Source organism: Numenius arquata, chromosome 15 (genome assembly GCF_964106895.1).
Source record: "Numenius arquata chromosome 15, bNumArq3.hap1.1, whole genome shotgun sequence".
NCBI classification, from domain to species: domain Eukaryota; kingdom Metazoa; phylum Chordata; class Aves; order Charadriiformes; family Scolopacidae; genus Numenius; species Numenius arquata.
Window position 1 is genome coordinate 5,977,008 of NC_133590.1, and position 19,007 is coordinate 5,996,014.

Here is a 19,007-nt window from a genome sequence, read left to right on the forward strand (position 1 = left end):
ATTTTATATGGAAAGAACAGAAATAACTGTAGGCTACTTCAGAACTGCTTATCCAATATAACTACATATAAACTATTAGGAATAATTACGTATTTGTGTATCAATACAAGGTTGCAACTTAAAGGATTGCCATGTTAAAAGTAACCTTATTCCCTTGGAATGGCGGTGAAACTGTAAGGGCCCCAAATCGTATTCCTCAGTATCTCACACCAGCAGCTTCTTTTACTGAAAATCGGAGTTGGGTCAAACTCTTAAAATCTGCAGTAGAGTAGGTTTGGAATGGTAGAGGTTAACAGACAGGCTGACTCCAGATAAACTTATTATCCTCATAAATGTCCAATCTTTTTTCTGAATCTTACTAAGCTTTAGGCCTTATGAGCTTCCTGTGCTATTTGGGTTGATTCTGTTATTATCAGAATCAATTTGCTCATTACCAAAAGATCATCTTATTGAACTAAGTACATTAAGGGCCAGATTCTTGGCTGGTATGACTTAATCTTCTTTCAAGCCAGCAGGAATGCAATTTTACACCCCTACAAAGTGAATATAAACTGGTACTAAATCAGAATGTTTGCAATTTGCAGACTAATGGAAAACCAGGCCCGGTAGCTATGTAATTTCTTTCACATTATCTTCCCATAATTGGTGATCTAGCCTGAGTAAAACCAGAACTCATCCAATGATTTGGAATTTGGCAGGACTGAAGGATTTGCTTTGTTACTGTTTGCAATGGCGTCAAAACTTGTTTTCCCAAACATTTTACAATATATCAGTCATCTTTTACATTTATTCTGCGGAGGAAGAAGAAGAGTTTGCAACTGTAAAAACATTTAATAACTCACAAGGGGGCAAATAAAACACTTTTTTTTTCCTCAAAATTTTATAGAAGTAAGCAGGAACAACAAAATTGTGCAGTCTGATTTGCTGTTGGTGACTTCAGTTTAATTTGTTTACCATGCCAAGCCTGGATGCAGAAACCACTGGGACGGCAGTGACTCTTATCATGTTACTTGGGACAAATATCAATTGCCCTACATATTACTCTGCATACTGTAAAACTCCTGAGACTGGAGACAGAGCATGGCAGTATTTCTCCAATGTATGTCTTCTCAAGGATTTTGGAACTGTAAGGCAATTTCTTAGGGAAAGGTTAGTTAAAAATTATCCATGTTAGCAAAAATGAAAGAATTCCAGAGGACTATCAAACCAAAAAGCCTGGAAATGACCAAAATGATGAGTTTTCCCATTTCTAAATCTCAGTTCGAAGACAGCGTAAGATTTTTTAATGTCTTTCATAAAGAGCACAGTTCATTGGAATATGTTCTTGTTCCTTGAAGCAATTCAGAGATGTATCCCCTCTCCCCATAGCTGGATAGGGCTTGGATCAGAGTCCTTGATTCACTTTTCTTTGCAGCCTGAGTGATGGCTGAGCCCAGGTGAGGACATTTCCACTGTGTATCATGAATATCAAGGAGTCTGAAACTTTCTCTTTGATTTATTTGTTCTGATGCCTGAAAACACTGAGTAAATGTGTGCATCTGTGAGTGCATGTGTGCGTGCATGGACTAGGGCAAGGTGTAAAAATGTGGACAGAAAACTGTGTAGCAATTAAGCATTAAATAGCACACTTTTTTCACCATGGATCTTTCTCAAAAATAAGCTATTTTTAAAGAATGTGGGTAAAGATGAAAGCTCCCATGGTGAAGCTAGCAAAATGCCTTGATATGAAGTCAGTGGCTGTCCCATTGAACAACCCATACGATTGACATGAGGTGTAAAATTCTAGATAATGGACATAAAAAAGGCTGAGAACAACACAGATGCCTGCAATGCCGTTGGAGGCTGGGTGTACCCCACGTAGTCAATGTAATAACCAAAAATTATCAGCAGAGAAGGTCCTACTACTTGAAAGAAGTTCAAAAGAGATTAAATTCAGTTTTTAACCATTTAAAATGGCATTATCCCTCAGCCAAATGAAAGCTGAGAAAGGTCCACAAATGTCAGCTGTGTTAAGGAGACAATTATTTCAGACTTGCAGCCTTGAAATCAGTGGATTTCTTGGTGTGTTGCAAATAAAGACGTCATAACATGTAAATAGATTTCACATCTTACCTGGAAAACATGCACAGCATTTTCAGAGCTATTATAGATCTCTAAGGTGAGCCCCATGTACAGTGGAAGTCATCGTGTTTTTAAAATGGTACCAGTATTGCTGACTCTTTAGTCTAGATTAAGTTAATGAAGCTTAACTCCTGTTTATTTAGTCACTACAGATTGTAACTACTTCTCATCATGTAGATGAATTTAAGGCTTAGCCAGGCAGCACAAATCCACTTGATGAAAAAGTCAGATGAACCTACTGAATTGTTCCATTTCTTTATGATGCCACATATAAAGACAAAATATCAAAATGCATCTGTATCAGTCTTAAATGAAAGGGATTTCTGTCAGCGACTTAGTTGGCTTTGGCTAGCTGTAAACATTGGCTAAGTTGTTCTGTAAGGGGAATAAACCAGTTTATTCAAACAAAGTATGTGTGTCTGTGTGTGTGTATCCGTCCCCATGTATGTCTGTGTTTATTCACACGTATGTACTTGTTAAAACTTACTTGGCTGTCATCAGAAGTTAGGTACTAGGTTTGTTCTTTGCTTTGTTTTTAGAGCTTTTGTTGTTGTTTGCTTTGTTCTTGAGGCTTGAACTGTGATTGCCTGTGGTTTTGGATCAAACTTTAGTTCTGTATATATCAAAAGAAACGTCCTTACCCAACAGGTATTCTGAGACTGACTGATTGATTGATTGGCTGCCTCATGAGTCTCCTCCACTGTGCAAGGGCAAAACATTAAATATATCCAAAAATTTCAGGTTAAGATAGATGAGAAAGATGATTTTCTCACATAGAGCTTCAAATCCAACAATTAGAAACCAAATGCCACAAATCCCATGCCAGTTAATGGGAAGTGAAAGTACAATGCCCCCATCACGAAATATCTTAAATATAAACTCTAAACTCTTGCACCACAGCTTTACTGGACAATAAAGTAAAAAATTATTCTTTGTCTCCAGGCAAAAAATCCCATTGTGTTTCCCTGAGTGCAGGACTATCTTCTCCGTCTCATCACCTAGTCCTGCAGTTAAGGGAGAAGGAAGGCATTTTGATTTGAGTGTAGAAGGTCCTCTTTGGCCAGCAGAGATGGGGATGACAATGCCTTGTGGAGGATGAAGGAAGCAAACATCATAATGCTTCAGGAGGATAATAGCTCCTAGTAGTACATGTTTATGGAGGATTTGGAGAATGACTCAGTAGATTCCTGAGGACTAGATTTCCCCAACCCTCCTCATTCCAATGTTTAGGAGCCTAAACAAAGCTCTGGCAGGAGGACCTCTCTTTGCCCATATTCATACAACCAAGGTTAAGCTCTGTCCGATGGGGCAGAAGGAGAGAGAGGTAGGGAAAGGATTTCCAGAGGTTTCTTTCTCTCCACGTAAAGGAAAGGGGACAGATTGCCATGCTGTGTCTGTCTGGGACTCAAGGGAGATAGAAATCAAAGAGAAAGCCACACTAGAGGAAGGAAAATGAGAAAAAAAAAGATCTGGTTCTTTGAAAGGACACAACCCCCCAAACCCAAGGCAATTGTCCCTGTGCGTGCACAAACACAGGTACTTATTCCTTTTACCTCGTGTGTGTCTTCATAAGCAAAATATCTGACTCTTCTTTGGCACATGTAACTTTCAATATAACTTGCATTTGTCCTTTCTCTGTATGTATGATATCTAACTGGCTTATTCACTGGGGTTTCCATAAATTTTCATCAGTGAGTTGTCTTTTTCCACACTTAACTTCTTTTGTTGGTTCTCTCTTTTAACTTTTCCCTTCCTCCGCCCCCAACTTTTTGTGTGCAGAGGCTTTCTTTGAAGTCTCGGTATTAAAAGGCCCTATGAGCATTTGCCTGCTTTCTTTGTACTTATGGAGTCAAAGCTCAGATCCCTCTCCTTTTTATTGGCATTGTCTGCACATCCTCAGAGAGTCAGATGTTCTATCTGCCTTTGTTATGGGATCTCAGTAGCAAATGCACCAGGTGAAACTGGAGAGGAATTGAATCTTCTTGCACACGCATGTCCCCACACACGCGTGTACGTCGAGACCTGCAGCAGTGTAATCCACAGCGTCCCACTGGTAGTATGGCCAAGGTATCATCAATCTCAATAGCCCTTATATAGCAATATCCATATGATGCTCATCACATATAGCTGGGATACATGCACTATGGTATGAAGCATGGAGTTTTTGCACATACAGAGCTAAACTTCTCAGAGAGCTCAGACCTGAGTCTGAAATGCCTTCACGTGCCCAGTAGAGTCCATTGCAGCAAAGGTGTTCATTCCCTAGCATTTCCCACATTGCTGCTTTCATGGCCTCGTTCCCAAATGAGTTCCCAGCCAAGTGTGAAAGCCTGACTCCCTTTTCCTAATGTCTAAACTCTCTCCTCATACTCTCAGTTTTTGCTAATTCTATGCATCATCTGATACTAGCCAGGGCTGTACTTTTGAACAGTCTGACTGAAGGAAACGGTCCCTGGGACCAGGGGAAGAGGAGCGGGAGAGGAACTTCTAGGTGTGAATCAGCGAGATGTGCCCTATGCAACACGCACAGATCCACTTTCCAGCATTTGAACTTCATGAATGCAAATAATCAGAAAAAATCCATGAAGGAAAGAGCATGTAAAGCTGCCCTTGTTCTTTCTCCTTCTTTCCTTTCACTTTATCCTGTCAGCACTGCATATATCAAACTGGAGCTTTGGGTTTTAACTAGGCTTTACTGTTTCATTCTGCTTCATGAATTTTTCAGTGTTTACACTTATGCTTAATATAATAAGATTGATAACGCAGCTTCCTGATAGATTCTCATCCAGGCTTCTCAGCTAGAGAGATATTTATTCTTTCTCCCTAATTTCTGTAATATCCAAAAGTTCATTTTCACCTTTTGCTTCTTGATGCTGTTTTTCATCTTTCAGATATCCATCTCCTGAAATAATGTATTCAAGGTAACAACATTTGCCCAGTGAATTTATGTGACTGGGACTCAGAATGCTGCCTACGCTGCTGCAGCCGGGTAGCTCCTTCCCACCCATAGGTACGTTGGTGGAGCAGGATGAGGGCCTTGCCATGAAGAGCTCAGTGAGCCACAGTGCCACTGCAGTGTGCCGGCTGCGTTGGTCCAACACAGGGGGATGGCGTCGTCCACACAAAGTCCCACTAAGTTTCACTAGTGAGCAAAAGAAAAAAGGCTAACAGAAAAAAAAAAATAAATAAGGGAGGCAAAAAAGAAGGGGACTAGTAAATAAATAAGTGATTTACAACCCAGAAGATTGCATACTTTGCCTCTTTCAGCCTTGCAATCCAAAAGCAATGGACAATGAAAATGACTGGCAGCAAAATTAAAACAATATATAAAAGGGAGTAAGTCTTTTATGCAGCATGTGTTGACTCTGCTGCCATGGGAAATCAATGAGATGCACGGTTTAGTGGGATTAGAAAGACGAACAGGATGTTCACATAGTCAAAGTACAGAACAAGCAACAGGAGAATATTAGATGCAGTATTTTAGGGCTCAGCAACCTTTCAGACCCTTCACCACCACCACCAGCATACACACATACCCACCCTTCCTTCCTTCCTTCCTTCCTTCCTTCCTTCCTTCCTTCCTTCCTTCCTTCCTTCCTTCCTTCCTTTCTTTCCAGATGGACTGAAGTGAGCAAGACATTGTTTAGGTTGCAATTAAAGACTTTGTGTAATGAGACAGAGCAAATTCTGTCTCAACAGTAAACTATCATCACATATATTTGTTGAAATATGTAATTCTTTTTCTACAAGCATTAGAGGTTTGCACCTTGGACTCATATAATCTGTTGGCGAAAAAATCCCAGCCAACCAAGCATTAAAAATTTTTCATTATGGTCAAAGAGAATATTCCAGATGGTATAATTGGATCTCATTTCTTGCCATTTCTTACTGGTTTGTGATCAGAAAAGCCCTACCTCATTCTTAAAAAAAAATAAAAAAAAAATCAATAAAATCAATTCAAATCATAGCTTATTGCTGAGATACTCTTAATGAGCCAGCTCTGGAACTGACAAAAGTGCTTGCACGGTTGCCCAGCCTTCAGCATCTTGGGCATCTCCTATATGTCAGCATGACTAGTCATTCACTGAATGTTAAATATATGTTTTAGTGAAATTCTACCCAAGGGCCCTTTAAGTAAGGAGATTTCAGCTGTCTTTTTTTCAAGGAAGCTCATGACTTTTGCATGGTCACTATTCCTGTGAGCCATCCCGATTAAAAATAACACAGATGGAGCACTTGGAGCTGGGTTCCTTTCAAACATTTATGGATCAAACACAGCACTTCTTGCCAACAACACACCTGTCACAGCAACACTCTTGGTGTCTGAGAACCAACTGTTTCAACTTTGCTAGGCCCAAAAACTGGGTTTCTTTTTTCCCCTGACTTAGTCATTATCACTTCAAAAAGCATGTTGTTCTTTGGTTTAAATGATCTGGTGGAGACCAAGGTTGTAAAAAAGTTAAACAATACTAAGCTTGCTTTAATAATACACTATTAAAGCCTTAAAAATCCTCAAGGGAAAACACAGATATAGATTCATTAACTGTAAAGAACCAGTAAAAAATTCTGGGTAAAGATCAGGAGCTGTTTGTTCACTAGAGCTGATATGATGCTGGATGCACTCGTCCCTTCTCTTGTTATTTTCTGGCCCCACCATATAAAGCTGAAGGCACTGAAGAGCGTGTTGTGGCCATTGGTGCCTGCACTACATCTTCTGCATTGCACGTTGCTACAAGATTTGTAAATGGCAAGACACAATGTCTCCTGAATCCTTTTCTAAGCAAATCCCACAGTCGCTAAATTCCTCTTCCTGGGGATGTGAACAATTGTTATTTCTTTGGAGAAAATGGTACACAAACTGATTGCAAACAAAAAGCCAGAAAAAAGATAAAAGCATCACCATGCACCACACAACCAAAAGACGGAAGGAAATAAAACATATAGAGACAAAAATCTTGCTTTTTATTTGGTTGCAAAGGAAAGCCTGTGCCTCAGATGTGTAAGATATCTCACACTTTTACTCAATTTTATTTAGGGGTTAGGAGGATTTTTTTATTCTTCAAAAGTCTGATGGGCTGTATATCATTAACACAGCATCAAATGACTTTGCTTCTCAATGTCATGCCTGTGTCAGGGACTGAATTAAAGAACTCCGGAAAACTGCAAGCAAAATGTTTGGTGATCCTCAGATAAGTATTGATGTGTATATAAACATTTTGTCTCTGTGCTGCTTAAAGAAAAAAAACCCAAACCCTGATTAAAATAAACAAGTGTTTTAATTCCAAATTTTATCTCTGTATTTATTCTTGTCACAGTGAGCTTGTAAAAGCAGCTTAAGATGTGATTTTAAAGATTGTATCTGAGTGCTGATATTTTCTAATATGTTTGAGGATAATTGAAGCTGTCACCTATTATTATTAATCACACCCTTGGGTAAATGTTTTGACAATACAATTGCAGGGCCAATTAAAAAACATAAAAAATTGCAACCCTGACACTTTCCTGTCACTGCTGTTAATGATGGCATCTTTGCTAATCTACTCATTTGAGTCTCCAAATATTTACAGTGTTTGCTTAAGACGCTCTGCAACAAGAAAGCTTACCGTCCTACTGGGGTAAGAAACGTTGAAAGGAAGAAAAAGAACATTTTAAAGCTGTGTTGGTGTATAAAGATTTGTTAATGGGAAGCTTTTTGAATCTTTCCTATCCTGGCAGAATTTTTTTTAAGTACTGGGTTCTTGAGGGAGAAAAGTAAACTTTTTCTTAATATTCAGAGTTTTTCCTTAACTCTGAATTTATATCTTCTTAATTTACATAATTTAGCCTTATTTTTAAAGAAGGGCCAGTTGCATGCATCAATTGGTACTCTCTGGAAGACTGCTTAGATTAAAACTTTTCTGGGTAGGAACAGAGGTTACCTGTACTCCGAGTATGGCAATAAGCAACGAGTCTTCTTACCATGAAGAATTTAATGTTGTAAATATAATTCCTGCACCAGATCAGGATGAAAAAATCTTGGGAAGCTGGTTTGGGTTTTTTTGTTTGGTTCTTCTTGTTTCTTCCTGTGTACCGGACATTCAAGGGAAAGGATCAGTTCCGAGAAATCAGAATTTTGTAGTATCTGAAATCTATTTCATAGTATTTTTACTCATAAAAACACTAGGGTTTGTAATAACAGAGCTAGAACTTCAAGGAAAAGTTCTCTCTGGTGTAACAACATTGTTTGCAAGATCAGAATGGGACATGTTGACAAATAAAAATATATATGTCCCAAAAAATCCTCTGGGAGGAATTCACCCAAACTGCTGCTGCTTAAGGACTGTTTCACCTAAGCAACCATGAATTCAGGTGTGTTTGTGCTTTCAAGCAATGACACAGGGCCACCTGCTAAAGGAAGCAGTGGCCGTACCATGCTCCGCTTGTCCCTGGCTGGACATGCTGAGGATCCCTGCATGCACGCTGACCCCAGCTGAGTGAACAGTAATGAAACTCTGCTACTCCTCCTGATCAGACTATAGCCCGCTAATGCTCTGCCTGGACCTCACATCTCCAGTTACGCATTGTTGCCTCCTACCTCAGCCCCCAAAACTGAGGGCCAAGAAATGCAGTGCTGGGGGCAAGGGAAGGGGATGCATCCAACACACACTTGGGCTGGACAGACAAAGTCCATCCAAGCTCCTTCCCCTACTCTGCCACCACTTTTTTTCTTTCCTTCCTTCCTTCCTTCCTTCCTTCCTTCCTTCCTTCCTTCCTTCCTTCCTTCCTTCCTTCCTTCCTTCCTTCTTCTCTTCCCTCTTTGCTTCCTTCTGATTTTCTTTCCTCTTTCCTTGCTTTGATTTATTTCCCTGTTTTTTCCTTTTTTGTTCCTTTTCTGTAATTCTGTATGCCTTGTTTCTGGATTCTGCACAGACCCCAGTGGCACATTGCCCATAGAGTATTTGCAGAGATGAGAAGCCCAAATACCGTTCCTCCCTCTAAGAGTGCTTGGGTCTGCAGCAGTAGAGCTTGGCCTGTGAACTTGTTAGTAGGACAAGCAGCTCTGCAAAAGGTCAAAAAAGCACTCTGACAGTCATCAAGGCTAGAAAGGCAAGTGATTGCCCTTTCTCCTAAAGCTTCTTACTGCCCTCCACAGAGTGGTTGGATCCTGCTACTGCCAGAGCAAGGCAGAAGTGAGCTGCATATGGAGCTCTCCTCACTCTTTTCCTCCTCGGAGCTTCACCACCATTGGAGAAGTCCAAACCACATTGAGTTAATTTTGCATGAAGCATTTTGCAGCCAATTTAGATAGGTCGTTATTCTCACCTTGTGTGGATGGAACCAACTTATGTTTCAAGGATGAAGGTTAGGCTCTGGCCCGATGAAGACCAGCTGTAGGACTGCTTACAGTGGCTCATGTCTTAATCACACAGTTCTCAAGCTCACAAGACAAAACCAGCCCTACCTTGCTGTGTACTGCACAGGAACACTGTTGGCTTCTCCAGTGAAAGACCTGGCCCATCCCATGGTGGACCACCAGAAACACTTTCCTTCAGTTAGTAGCTCCCAGGTGTCAGCTCAGCTTCAGCTCTCAGAGGTGGAGGTGGTGCCGTGACCTCCTCAGCTGTGGCCTTCCCCACCCAGCCCTCTCCTGAACACTCTGCAGTAATTCCCCCATCATCAACACCCAGGTACAAACCTGTGCAAAATTCAATCCAGGCAGATCTAGCACTTTCATTGGAAATGTTTTCTTGCCCCGTGACTCAGTTCACTAAAAGCAGGCAGGTTTCCAACCTGTCCTCCCCCTGATTTCTGTACCACTTTGCTATCCCTCATCTCTTCCCTTTCTGATGTTAAAGACGACCACAGCACTTTCTTTTGTAGGAAGCTGTAGTTAAAAGTTACGGTTGCCTTCTCAGTGTGTGTTTCTGCCAGAAAGACTTAACTGCTCTCTGGGGCCAGTTTTTTGCACTGGTGCATATGTATTACTTGTAGCACAAGCAGACCTGGCCAAGCATAGCCTTCCCTGCTGTTAGCTTTCTGTTTGCATTATGACTTCATTTACTGCTGAAATTAAACCTGTGTGTGCATGTATGTGTGTGAGTTGTGATTTCCGTGGGAATATTAGCAGGGGCTGAAATTCAAGTGTAACTGTGGAAGGCATTAATGATTCAGTCCTGCCTCAGAACTCTTTTTTCCTTTTCCTTCCCATTCCCTTATCAAGTTCAAATACTAATCACAGGAAGCATCTCTTCCTTCCCCCGCACTGTGCTAGTCCCAATTCACTCTGAGCCTGCTCCAAAGTCAGTTGAAAGACACCCAAGGACGTGCACATCCTCTGGTTTGGGACTGCCTATGAAAGATGGAAACAGAGATGAGTACATGCTGTTGCTGCTATCACACTCAAAGGAGAGATGGCTGCAGCCAGCTATGGGAGGGAGAGGCATGACGCAAGTGCGGAGCACAGAGAGCATCTGAGGTGATCCATGTCCCGCACCTCTTCCAATCTGCAAGAGGCAAAGCCTAGTGAGCAGGTGTAACAGAGATGGTATACGGAGCTGGTGTGATGTAAACAAACAGTTATGAATCCTACTGCTTAAAAGCAGCAGAAAGAAAATGCAAAGCATCAGCTGAATAATAATGAAGAATCCTGAGTTTTTAAGCCAAGACTTAGCTATGAAAGGCTGTTCCTCACGTCCTCTGTGTCAGCTTTGCACACTTTCCCCTGGAGCTACCGAGCCTTGCTGCCATCAGGTCCTCGCTTGCTGGAGTAGAACAGAACAGAAAAGAATAGAACAATTTCAGTTGGAAGGAACATAGAATGATCATTTAGTCCAGCTGCCTGACCAATTCAGGGTTGACCAAAAGCTAAAGCATGTTATTAAGGGTTGGAACTAGATGATCTTTAAGGTCCCTTCCAACTCTAACCATTCTATGATTCTATGATTGTCCAAATGCCTCTTAAACACTGACAGACTTTGGGCATTGACCACCTCTCTAGGAAGCCTGTTCTAGCATTTGACCATCATCTTGGCAAAGAAATGTTTCCTAACATCCAGTTTAAACCTCCCCTGGCACGGCTTTGAACAACTCCCGTGTGCCCTGTCACTAGATACCAGGATATCAACATCTCCCTCTCTACTTTCCTTCCTCAGGAAGAGTAGCTGGGCTTCAGGCCAGACCTTCGCTTCCTAAGACCCTCCTCTCTTGTGATAGTGAAAAAGCAATTACTCTAGCCATGGACAGTTGGATGCATGGCCTGACTGTCAGTCCTCCACATCAGACTCCAGGAGACGTGTTCTTGGAAGGCTTTTAGATTAACAGTGGAAATGGATTTGGCTGACACACAGCATGGTACAAATTACAAATCCTCTATTGCAAAAGACCCTGCTGAAATCAATGTTAGAGTGAAGTTCAGCTTACCCTTCTTCCTCCAGGTGATGTAAGTCCTTGCAACACCCAGGAACTCTTTTTGGTGTAGGTTCTCTCTCCCCATATCTTGCAAAGAGAAAGGGGCTGCCTGACCCAGGGGCTGTGAAGCCCAGTCTGAATTTGAGGCACCCAAAAGATAAAGGCTCAATCACTTTTGCTCTGCAGTCTCTTCAAGTGGGAATGAAATTACTTCCCTCCCCCTCTCTATTTAAAGGAATTAATGATATTTTCTGTCCTGTCTATCTAGAGAGAGCAAATAATTGGAAGAGAATTGATCTTTTGAAGTAACAACGTCAGCACAGCCTTCTTTCTCCCCTACCCCTTCTGCCCAATTCCTACTTCGGCAGAAGGAAGGTTTATGAAGGAAATTAGTTTCACCATTTGCATACACCAATATATTTAGCTGGTGGCTGTGCAGGTCCAATTAACTCAACTAACAATATGGGTGAAATGAGGTTATTGGATTATACTTGTAGCCAATTAGAGTTGCCACGGTTGAATTACTCCCTTTCTTAACCTTATTTAAAGTTAAGAAAACATGTTGATGATAAGACTAGATGGTTTTGCTCCCTCTGGCTCCAAGAATAGAATATTTCTATTTCCTCCAGAGACGCCTTAGAATCAAAGACATTCTGCATATATGGAGGGTTACGTTTTATGGTCAGGCACATTTGTGCATTTAGTCAGATCAGGACTGATTTTTGAAGGCAAACTGACCCCGTTTGTTGTGCTTCTCTGGACTTCTTCCAGGGAAAATAAAATTGGAGGATGCACCTACTGCACCCCAGTCTCAAATGGGCTCTCCCTGCATGTGACTTGAAGAAGGGCAAGTATGAATTTCAGCTCTTTAGAGTCAAGGGCTCAGTGGATCCCCTCCTAATGCAATGTAAACATGACTTAATGTTTTCTAAACAGAGTACTTTTTTTTTTCTCCTGTAAATGGTAAAGGCCATTTGGGTTCACAAACACATTTCTTTCTTGCAAGGAGATTTTCCTGATAAAATTAAAGTCCAGCCAATTTTCAAGTGCTTGCAAACAGAACGAACAACAAACTCTCTGCCTCAAGTCCTGGATATATCTGTTCCTTAATTCTGACAAGGACTTTCTATTGCTCCACGAAACCTCTCCAACACCATAGCAGTATCACTGGTTCTGCTTAGAAAAAGCCACAGAAGATGAGAGCCCCAAAAGAAAGCTCTCCCCCTGAGGGAAGCTGAAACCTTTTAGTTCTGTGCAGGGGTGACTGTGATGTCACAAAATAAATTGATGATTCAAAAAGGGGAAACAAATTTTTGGATCAGAGGAACTGGTTTACTGGATGAAAAAACAAAACTTCTGTTGAATTTTTCTGTAGAGTTTTGAGTAGTTTGTGAGTTATATTAAAGTTGTTTCAAAAAGGAAAATTACAGTATGTCTTGAAATGGCCCAGACTTCTACCTTGTTAAAAAACGTAACCAACCTTTTCAGTGTCTTTCAGAATGAGCAAATTAGCTGAAACTGTCATAAATGGAGGAAAATATTAAAATGCTTTCAAACTGTATTTCATTCCCGTTCAGGAAATGTTGGCACTTTTTTTTTCCCAAAAACTGTTTTCACTCAGGTCTGTTTTGGTGGCTTTGCATAAAGTTGTGACAGAAGAGAGATGATTGCTCGCCTTCACCAGTAGCTCCCCGTGAAGATGATCCAGGTTCCCTCGCTTCCAGCGTTATGACCATCCTGACCAGCGTTATGCCCATCCTGAGGATGGCAGCAGCCAGGATTGAGCCCACAGAGGGAATTCATGCTATTTACCACTGGGTTTCCCTTAGACAAGTATTTCTTCATTTTCTGCCAACAAGAACGACAGACTTTGGGCTGGCCGGCTGCACAGCCAGAGGTCAGAAAGGTACTCAATATACCAGATCAGCCCAGTGGGACTGCCCTTCTGTGGTCTCTCCTTGCTGGTGGGACACCAGGGTGCTTGCCCATGAATCAGGCCATTCAGGCTCTGTTCTGCAGTAGCAGTGGTGTTCTGCCAGTGACAGACAGGGGCCACTGGCAAGGCCACGTTCTCCTCCTCTCCACCACACACAGCCATTGTCCTCCACAGATGCTAATAGACTGGGAAGCTTCCTGAGCTACAAGCCCTCCCATTGTCCCTGGGAACTGCTTTTGCCTGTCTTTCTCTTTCAGCTGGAACTGGCTACACACCATTCACTTCCCAGACATAATGCTGCCCTTTGTGGCCATCTCCAACAAGGTTTGGAGAATGCTGTAATGGGGACAGGCCCAGAGCATGAAAGGAAGGAATTGTGTTAGCCGAAGTGCCTGGCTTTCTGGAGAAGGCCGGGGGGCCAAGAAGGCGCCATTCCCTAATGAACTTCACTGGTTGCCTCCTCTCATCTCCCTCCCTCTCCAAAGCCTTACCCTCTTCTTCCAAACCCCAGTTTAAATAGAAGGGGAGTTTTACTCCTGTACTTAATACATGTCCTGCATGCTTCTGAGTTTCAGAGGAAATTAATCTTGTCCAAACTATAGACAAGCTATGATCTCCATTGTTAACAGAGTGGCCTGCTAAACCACCAATGTTCTGAGCAAAAATGGCTTTCAGTAGGGAGCTTCTACATTGATGAGGGGACAAAATGCTCTCTCTTCCTAATATTTGAAGTTCTCACTGCTCCTGGGGCTGCCGGAACCACTCCTGTGAGGGGGCTGCCCTGTCTATCAAGCTGATGGAGTCCCTGTTGTGTCCTCCAAGCAAGGAGATAGTACCACAACACATGCTGATTTCCCAGTGGATCAAAATAGACCCTGTTGTAAAAAAAGGCCTCTGTACACAAATAATGAATGACGATGTTTTTCCCTGGGAGCAATTCTGCTCTCTTGATAAGTGAAATGGCTCCAGTTGATTCAGGGCAGGGAAGAGCACAGTCAACCATCCGTCTACAGTACTGACACACAGCACATTAACTGGCTAATTTCTCACTGCATTTTCCTAGATGTTATCTAAAGAGAACAGCAAGGACACCAGAGAATCCCTTTATTAAGTGTTGTTAAAAAACAACAGTTTATTAATCACTCACAGTAATAGCTCCTGCAGGAGAATAAAAACAGTGGAAAATAATCTGGCTTTTCCTAAAATCTGTCTTGATTCAACACAGCTTCATGGGAACACGGTATGGTTGTGTGTCCAAATTCAGGTATACTTTGTAAAGGTGTTCTGTTTTTATGAAACCCAGCAATAACAACCTTTAGATGTTAAGCTGATCACTGTCTAGGGGAAAAAGAAATGTGACACCATGGCGCAGCAAAGAGAGTCATATTCATGTCTTCTTCTGCACTGCACTGGCAACCATCATGGAGAGGGCACTGCACTCACCTCTGAATTGCTGTGGGACATGCCCTGTTTCCACTGCAAAACCAGCAGGCTTTGGCAGGACTGGAAGTTAATACTTGAGCTCTCTGCCTAGAATCATGTTCTCCCTGGCCTAAAGCAGAAATAAATCATGTCACCTTCTGCACCTGGTTTTCTTCAGATCTTTTCTCTAACTTCCTGGAGTTAGAAAGCCAACCTCCTCTGATGCATCCCACTTTATTCCGCACTCCCAATATATACCAGTGGTATATATTTGGTCAGAATTTGCACCAAAACATCCAAACTGCAGTTCTGAATTGCTTTCTTCTCTTTGGTTCCACTTGGTATGACATAACATTTGTTTTCTCTGCTATGCCAGTGTATGAGTGAAGTGCAGCTCACAGATATCTTTGTGCTGGAGAAAACAAAGAACATCCCAGACCATGTTCATAACTGTTTGGGACATCCCCAAAATGTGTTAGTAAGCTGCTGGTCTATTTGTATTTGTTTGTCTATTTTTTAAGAGGTAGCTTCTTAAATCTGAATGTTTTCCCTCTTCTCTGTGTAAGTGCAGGCAACAATTCATGAATGATTGTGTTGGGAGTCCCTTCCCAGGCAAGATTTTGCAATGCTGGGCCTTAAAGAGCTTTGCTTGTCCTTCCTTCCTACTGATGAGCCATGCCATCAGCATGAACGACTCTCCAGCAGGCTTGATCAGCTTCTGCCCTTCAGGAGAAGGCCAAGGGGGCCTTCCTCACCCTGGAGAAGATATTTTGAATATAAAGTGCTTGCTGGATGACAGTTTAGCCCAGCTCTGCTCTGCCTATTTGATCCCAGCACCTTGTTTTTTGTTTCTAGTAGCTTGTTTAATGATACAAGTGACCTCAGCCTCTTCCTGAAGTTTAAGATGATATCTGGGGACACAAAGATATGAATGCGAGGAAAATGCAATCTTGATAATTTGGGCATGCTTTATTTTTCCCTCCACTCAAATAGAAAAAGATCATTTGAGGCATCAGATATTCATCATGCAAGTGATAAATTTGAACCCATTTGAATAATTCTTTCACCTTGAGGAAGGGACATGAACAACAAGACTTGGAGTAGTGCCCTACTCCCCAGACACACCTTCCCAACTGCTACTGTAAAGCCTGTGGCCCTGAAGGTCCTTCTTTTAGAAACTACAACTAAGGAAAGAAAAGTAGAAAGAAGGGTTACCATTTCTCTGTTCTCCTCATGTCCCCAGCTTGACTCCTTAAAAGGAAGCCTGTAGGAGGCAGCATGATCTTCCAGCTGACCTTGGGGAAGAGATTTGCTCAAGAAGCCTGGGCTGATGTCTCCTGCGTTTACACTGTGCCGAAACAATTCTTGCTTTCAGCTTCTTGAAAGTGTGGAGACTGACTCCAGTTTTAATCTCTGCCTAGAGGCAAATACAGAATCACAGAATCACAGAATCACAGAGGTTGGAAGGGACCTTTTAAGATCATCTAGTCCAACCAATGAAAAAAAAAAAAAAAAAAAAAAACACAACACAAAAAACCAAAAACAAAACCACCACACACGCAACCCACACACACACCACCACACCACCCAACACTAATCCATATTCCCAAGCACTATGTCAACTCCTCTCTTGAATACCTCCAGGGATGGTGCCTCAACCACCTCCCTGGGCAGCCCATTCCAATGCCTGACAACCCTTTCAGTAAAGAAATATTTCCTAATATCTAACCTGAACTTCCCCTGGCGCAACTTGAGGCCATTGCCTCTTGTCCTATCATCTGTAACTTGGGAGAAGAGACCGACCCCCGCCTCTCTACAGCCTCCTTTCAGGTACTTGTAGAGAGCAATAAGGTCTCCCCTCAGTCTCCTCTTCCCCAGACTGAACAACCCCAGCTCCCTCAGCCTCTCTTCGTAAGACTTGTGCTCCAGACCCCTCACCAGCTTCGTTGCCCTTCTCTGGACCTGCTCCAGCACCTCAATGTCTTTCCTGTGGTAGGGGGCCCAAAACTGGACACAGTACTCGAGGTGGGGTCTCACCAGTGCCGAGTACAGGGGGACGATCACCTCTCGGGTCCTACTCACTACACTGTTCTTGATACAGGCCAGGATGCTGTTGGCCTTTTTGGCCACCTGGGCACACTGCTGGCTCATGTTCAGCCTGCTGTCGACCAACACCCCCAGGTCCTTTTCTGCCTTCATACAGTATGAAGGCAGGAGAGTTAGGAAGGTCTGTGAGAGAGTAGAGAGTGGCAGGTACATTTGAAGTCTCCTGTGATTGCTCTTGCTCAGCACATGGTACAGTGTGTCATGCTGTGTGCTGTCTCCAAATTCATCTGATGGGCATGAAGATCCTTTTAATTACAATGGCACATATGTTCTTTTATCAGATAATCCCAGAAGTGAAAGACATCACGCTTGAACTGCCACCGAGTTTTTGAGTAGTGTCAGAAAGACCTGGTAAAAATCAGATAGGAGAATGACTGGAAGGGGGTGCATAGAAAAAAACATCTGAATCTGCTTTTCTAAGCTTGGTCTACTGTGAGTTGGGTCCCAATTTTAGTCCTACACAACATCAAGCCACTGAAGTATTCAGTGGGATAATAGGAAGTTAGGGGTTGTGAAAATTTAATATCCCCCTGCAAGATTAAATGGGACTATTTATTTCTTACTGTGATTTATAATGCTCCTTTATGTTGGCACTCACACATCACAGGCAGAAAAAAAAAAAAAAAAGAAAAGATATTAATAACAAGATGAAACTAAGAAATAAAACATTTCAGTGGACTTTCAAATACCTCTTTCATATGAAGTTCCACTATCCAAGGACTAACTTACTAAACGCAGAAATTTGGTAGCCTTACGTATTCTCTGTTTCAGATGTGTGCTGCTGTAATCTTCAAGTGTGTCATCCAAACTGCTTTTCATGCAGCAATAACAAAGGTAGTGAAGGACTGGAATCTGATATCTCTTGCTCCTTGGGCCCTGCATGATGACAACATTGATCAGCATTTTGCTGATCTTCCCAGAATCTGAACTGATTTTGTATATGAGAAACTGAGTGCACTGAGGTGCAGGTCAGGACCTTTCTCAACTACCACATCCCAACAAGCTGCTGCAGAACATTTGTATTCTGAGGTGAGTCTGGTCTTGAGTTGTGTAGCTTCATTGACACCTGTGAAACTGTTATGGTTTTTGTCCCAGGGACACCAAGATGGTATTCACAGCCAAAATACATGGTTCTTAATCTTTTTGTGGGAAAATTATGTATGGACAACTGTATTCAAAATCATAACCAACATCTATGGAATGGAAAATTCGAAGGAAAATTGAAGGAAAATTGAAGCTGTGCAGTCAGGCCTGTTAAAGGAGATCAGACCTGAGCCGCCTTCTTCCTTCCATATATATAGAGTACATGTCCCTTCCTAGGTTTCTAAATGTTTTACCATGAAATTAGTATCATTATCCTCAGGAGTTAAGTGCTGTAAAATTATAATCCTTTACATTGAAATCTGAGGCTCTACAAAGCAAAATTACTCACCTGAGGTTACTAGTGAGCCAACTGCATCAACAGAAATTAGTCTCTGCAGTCCCAAACCACCTTCTTTGTCAAAATGAGCATGGACTAATTTATGTGGTTTTTGAAGCATTCAGCCCACTTCAGTTTCAGGTCTTTTATTTCTTTTTTTTTTTTTTTTTGTTGGATTGTTCAAAATGATGGGAATTTGCAAACCATGAGGTACTAGAAAATAGAGGGGAAGGCAGTACTTTTTATGCCAACTATCAATTCAGTAGGATTGTCATTTTATCTACTACCAGGTGGTTTTTATTTAAATTGCAGCATATGTGGCTGCTTGGTGGGCAGATGGGCAATCCGTGTGTTTGTATCTGAGGGCAGGCAAAGTATGTCTGTCTGCTCTTCGAATATTTCCTTCTCTGAAAAACAAGATGACAATTTAAAGGAAATCATGACTTTCTGGAAAGAGCCACAGGGCAACTTTAACTCCCATGGGACTCAAAGAGATCAGAGGAATTGGAGAAGGGAAATGGTGTTTCTGGCACTTCCCACAGCAGATCTCTGTTTTGAGGCTTCTTATTCCCACTCAGGTGTTCGAGTCAGGTTGCTATTTGCACAGCACTGCCA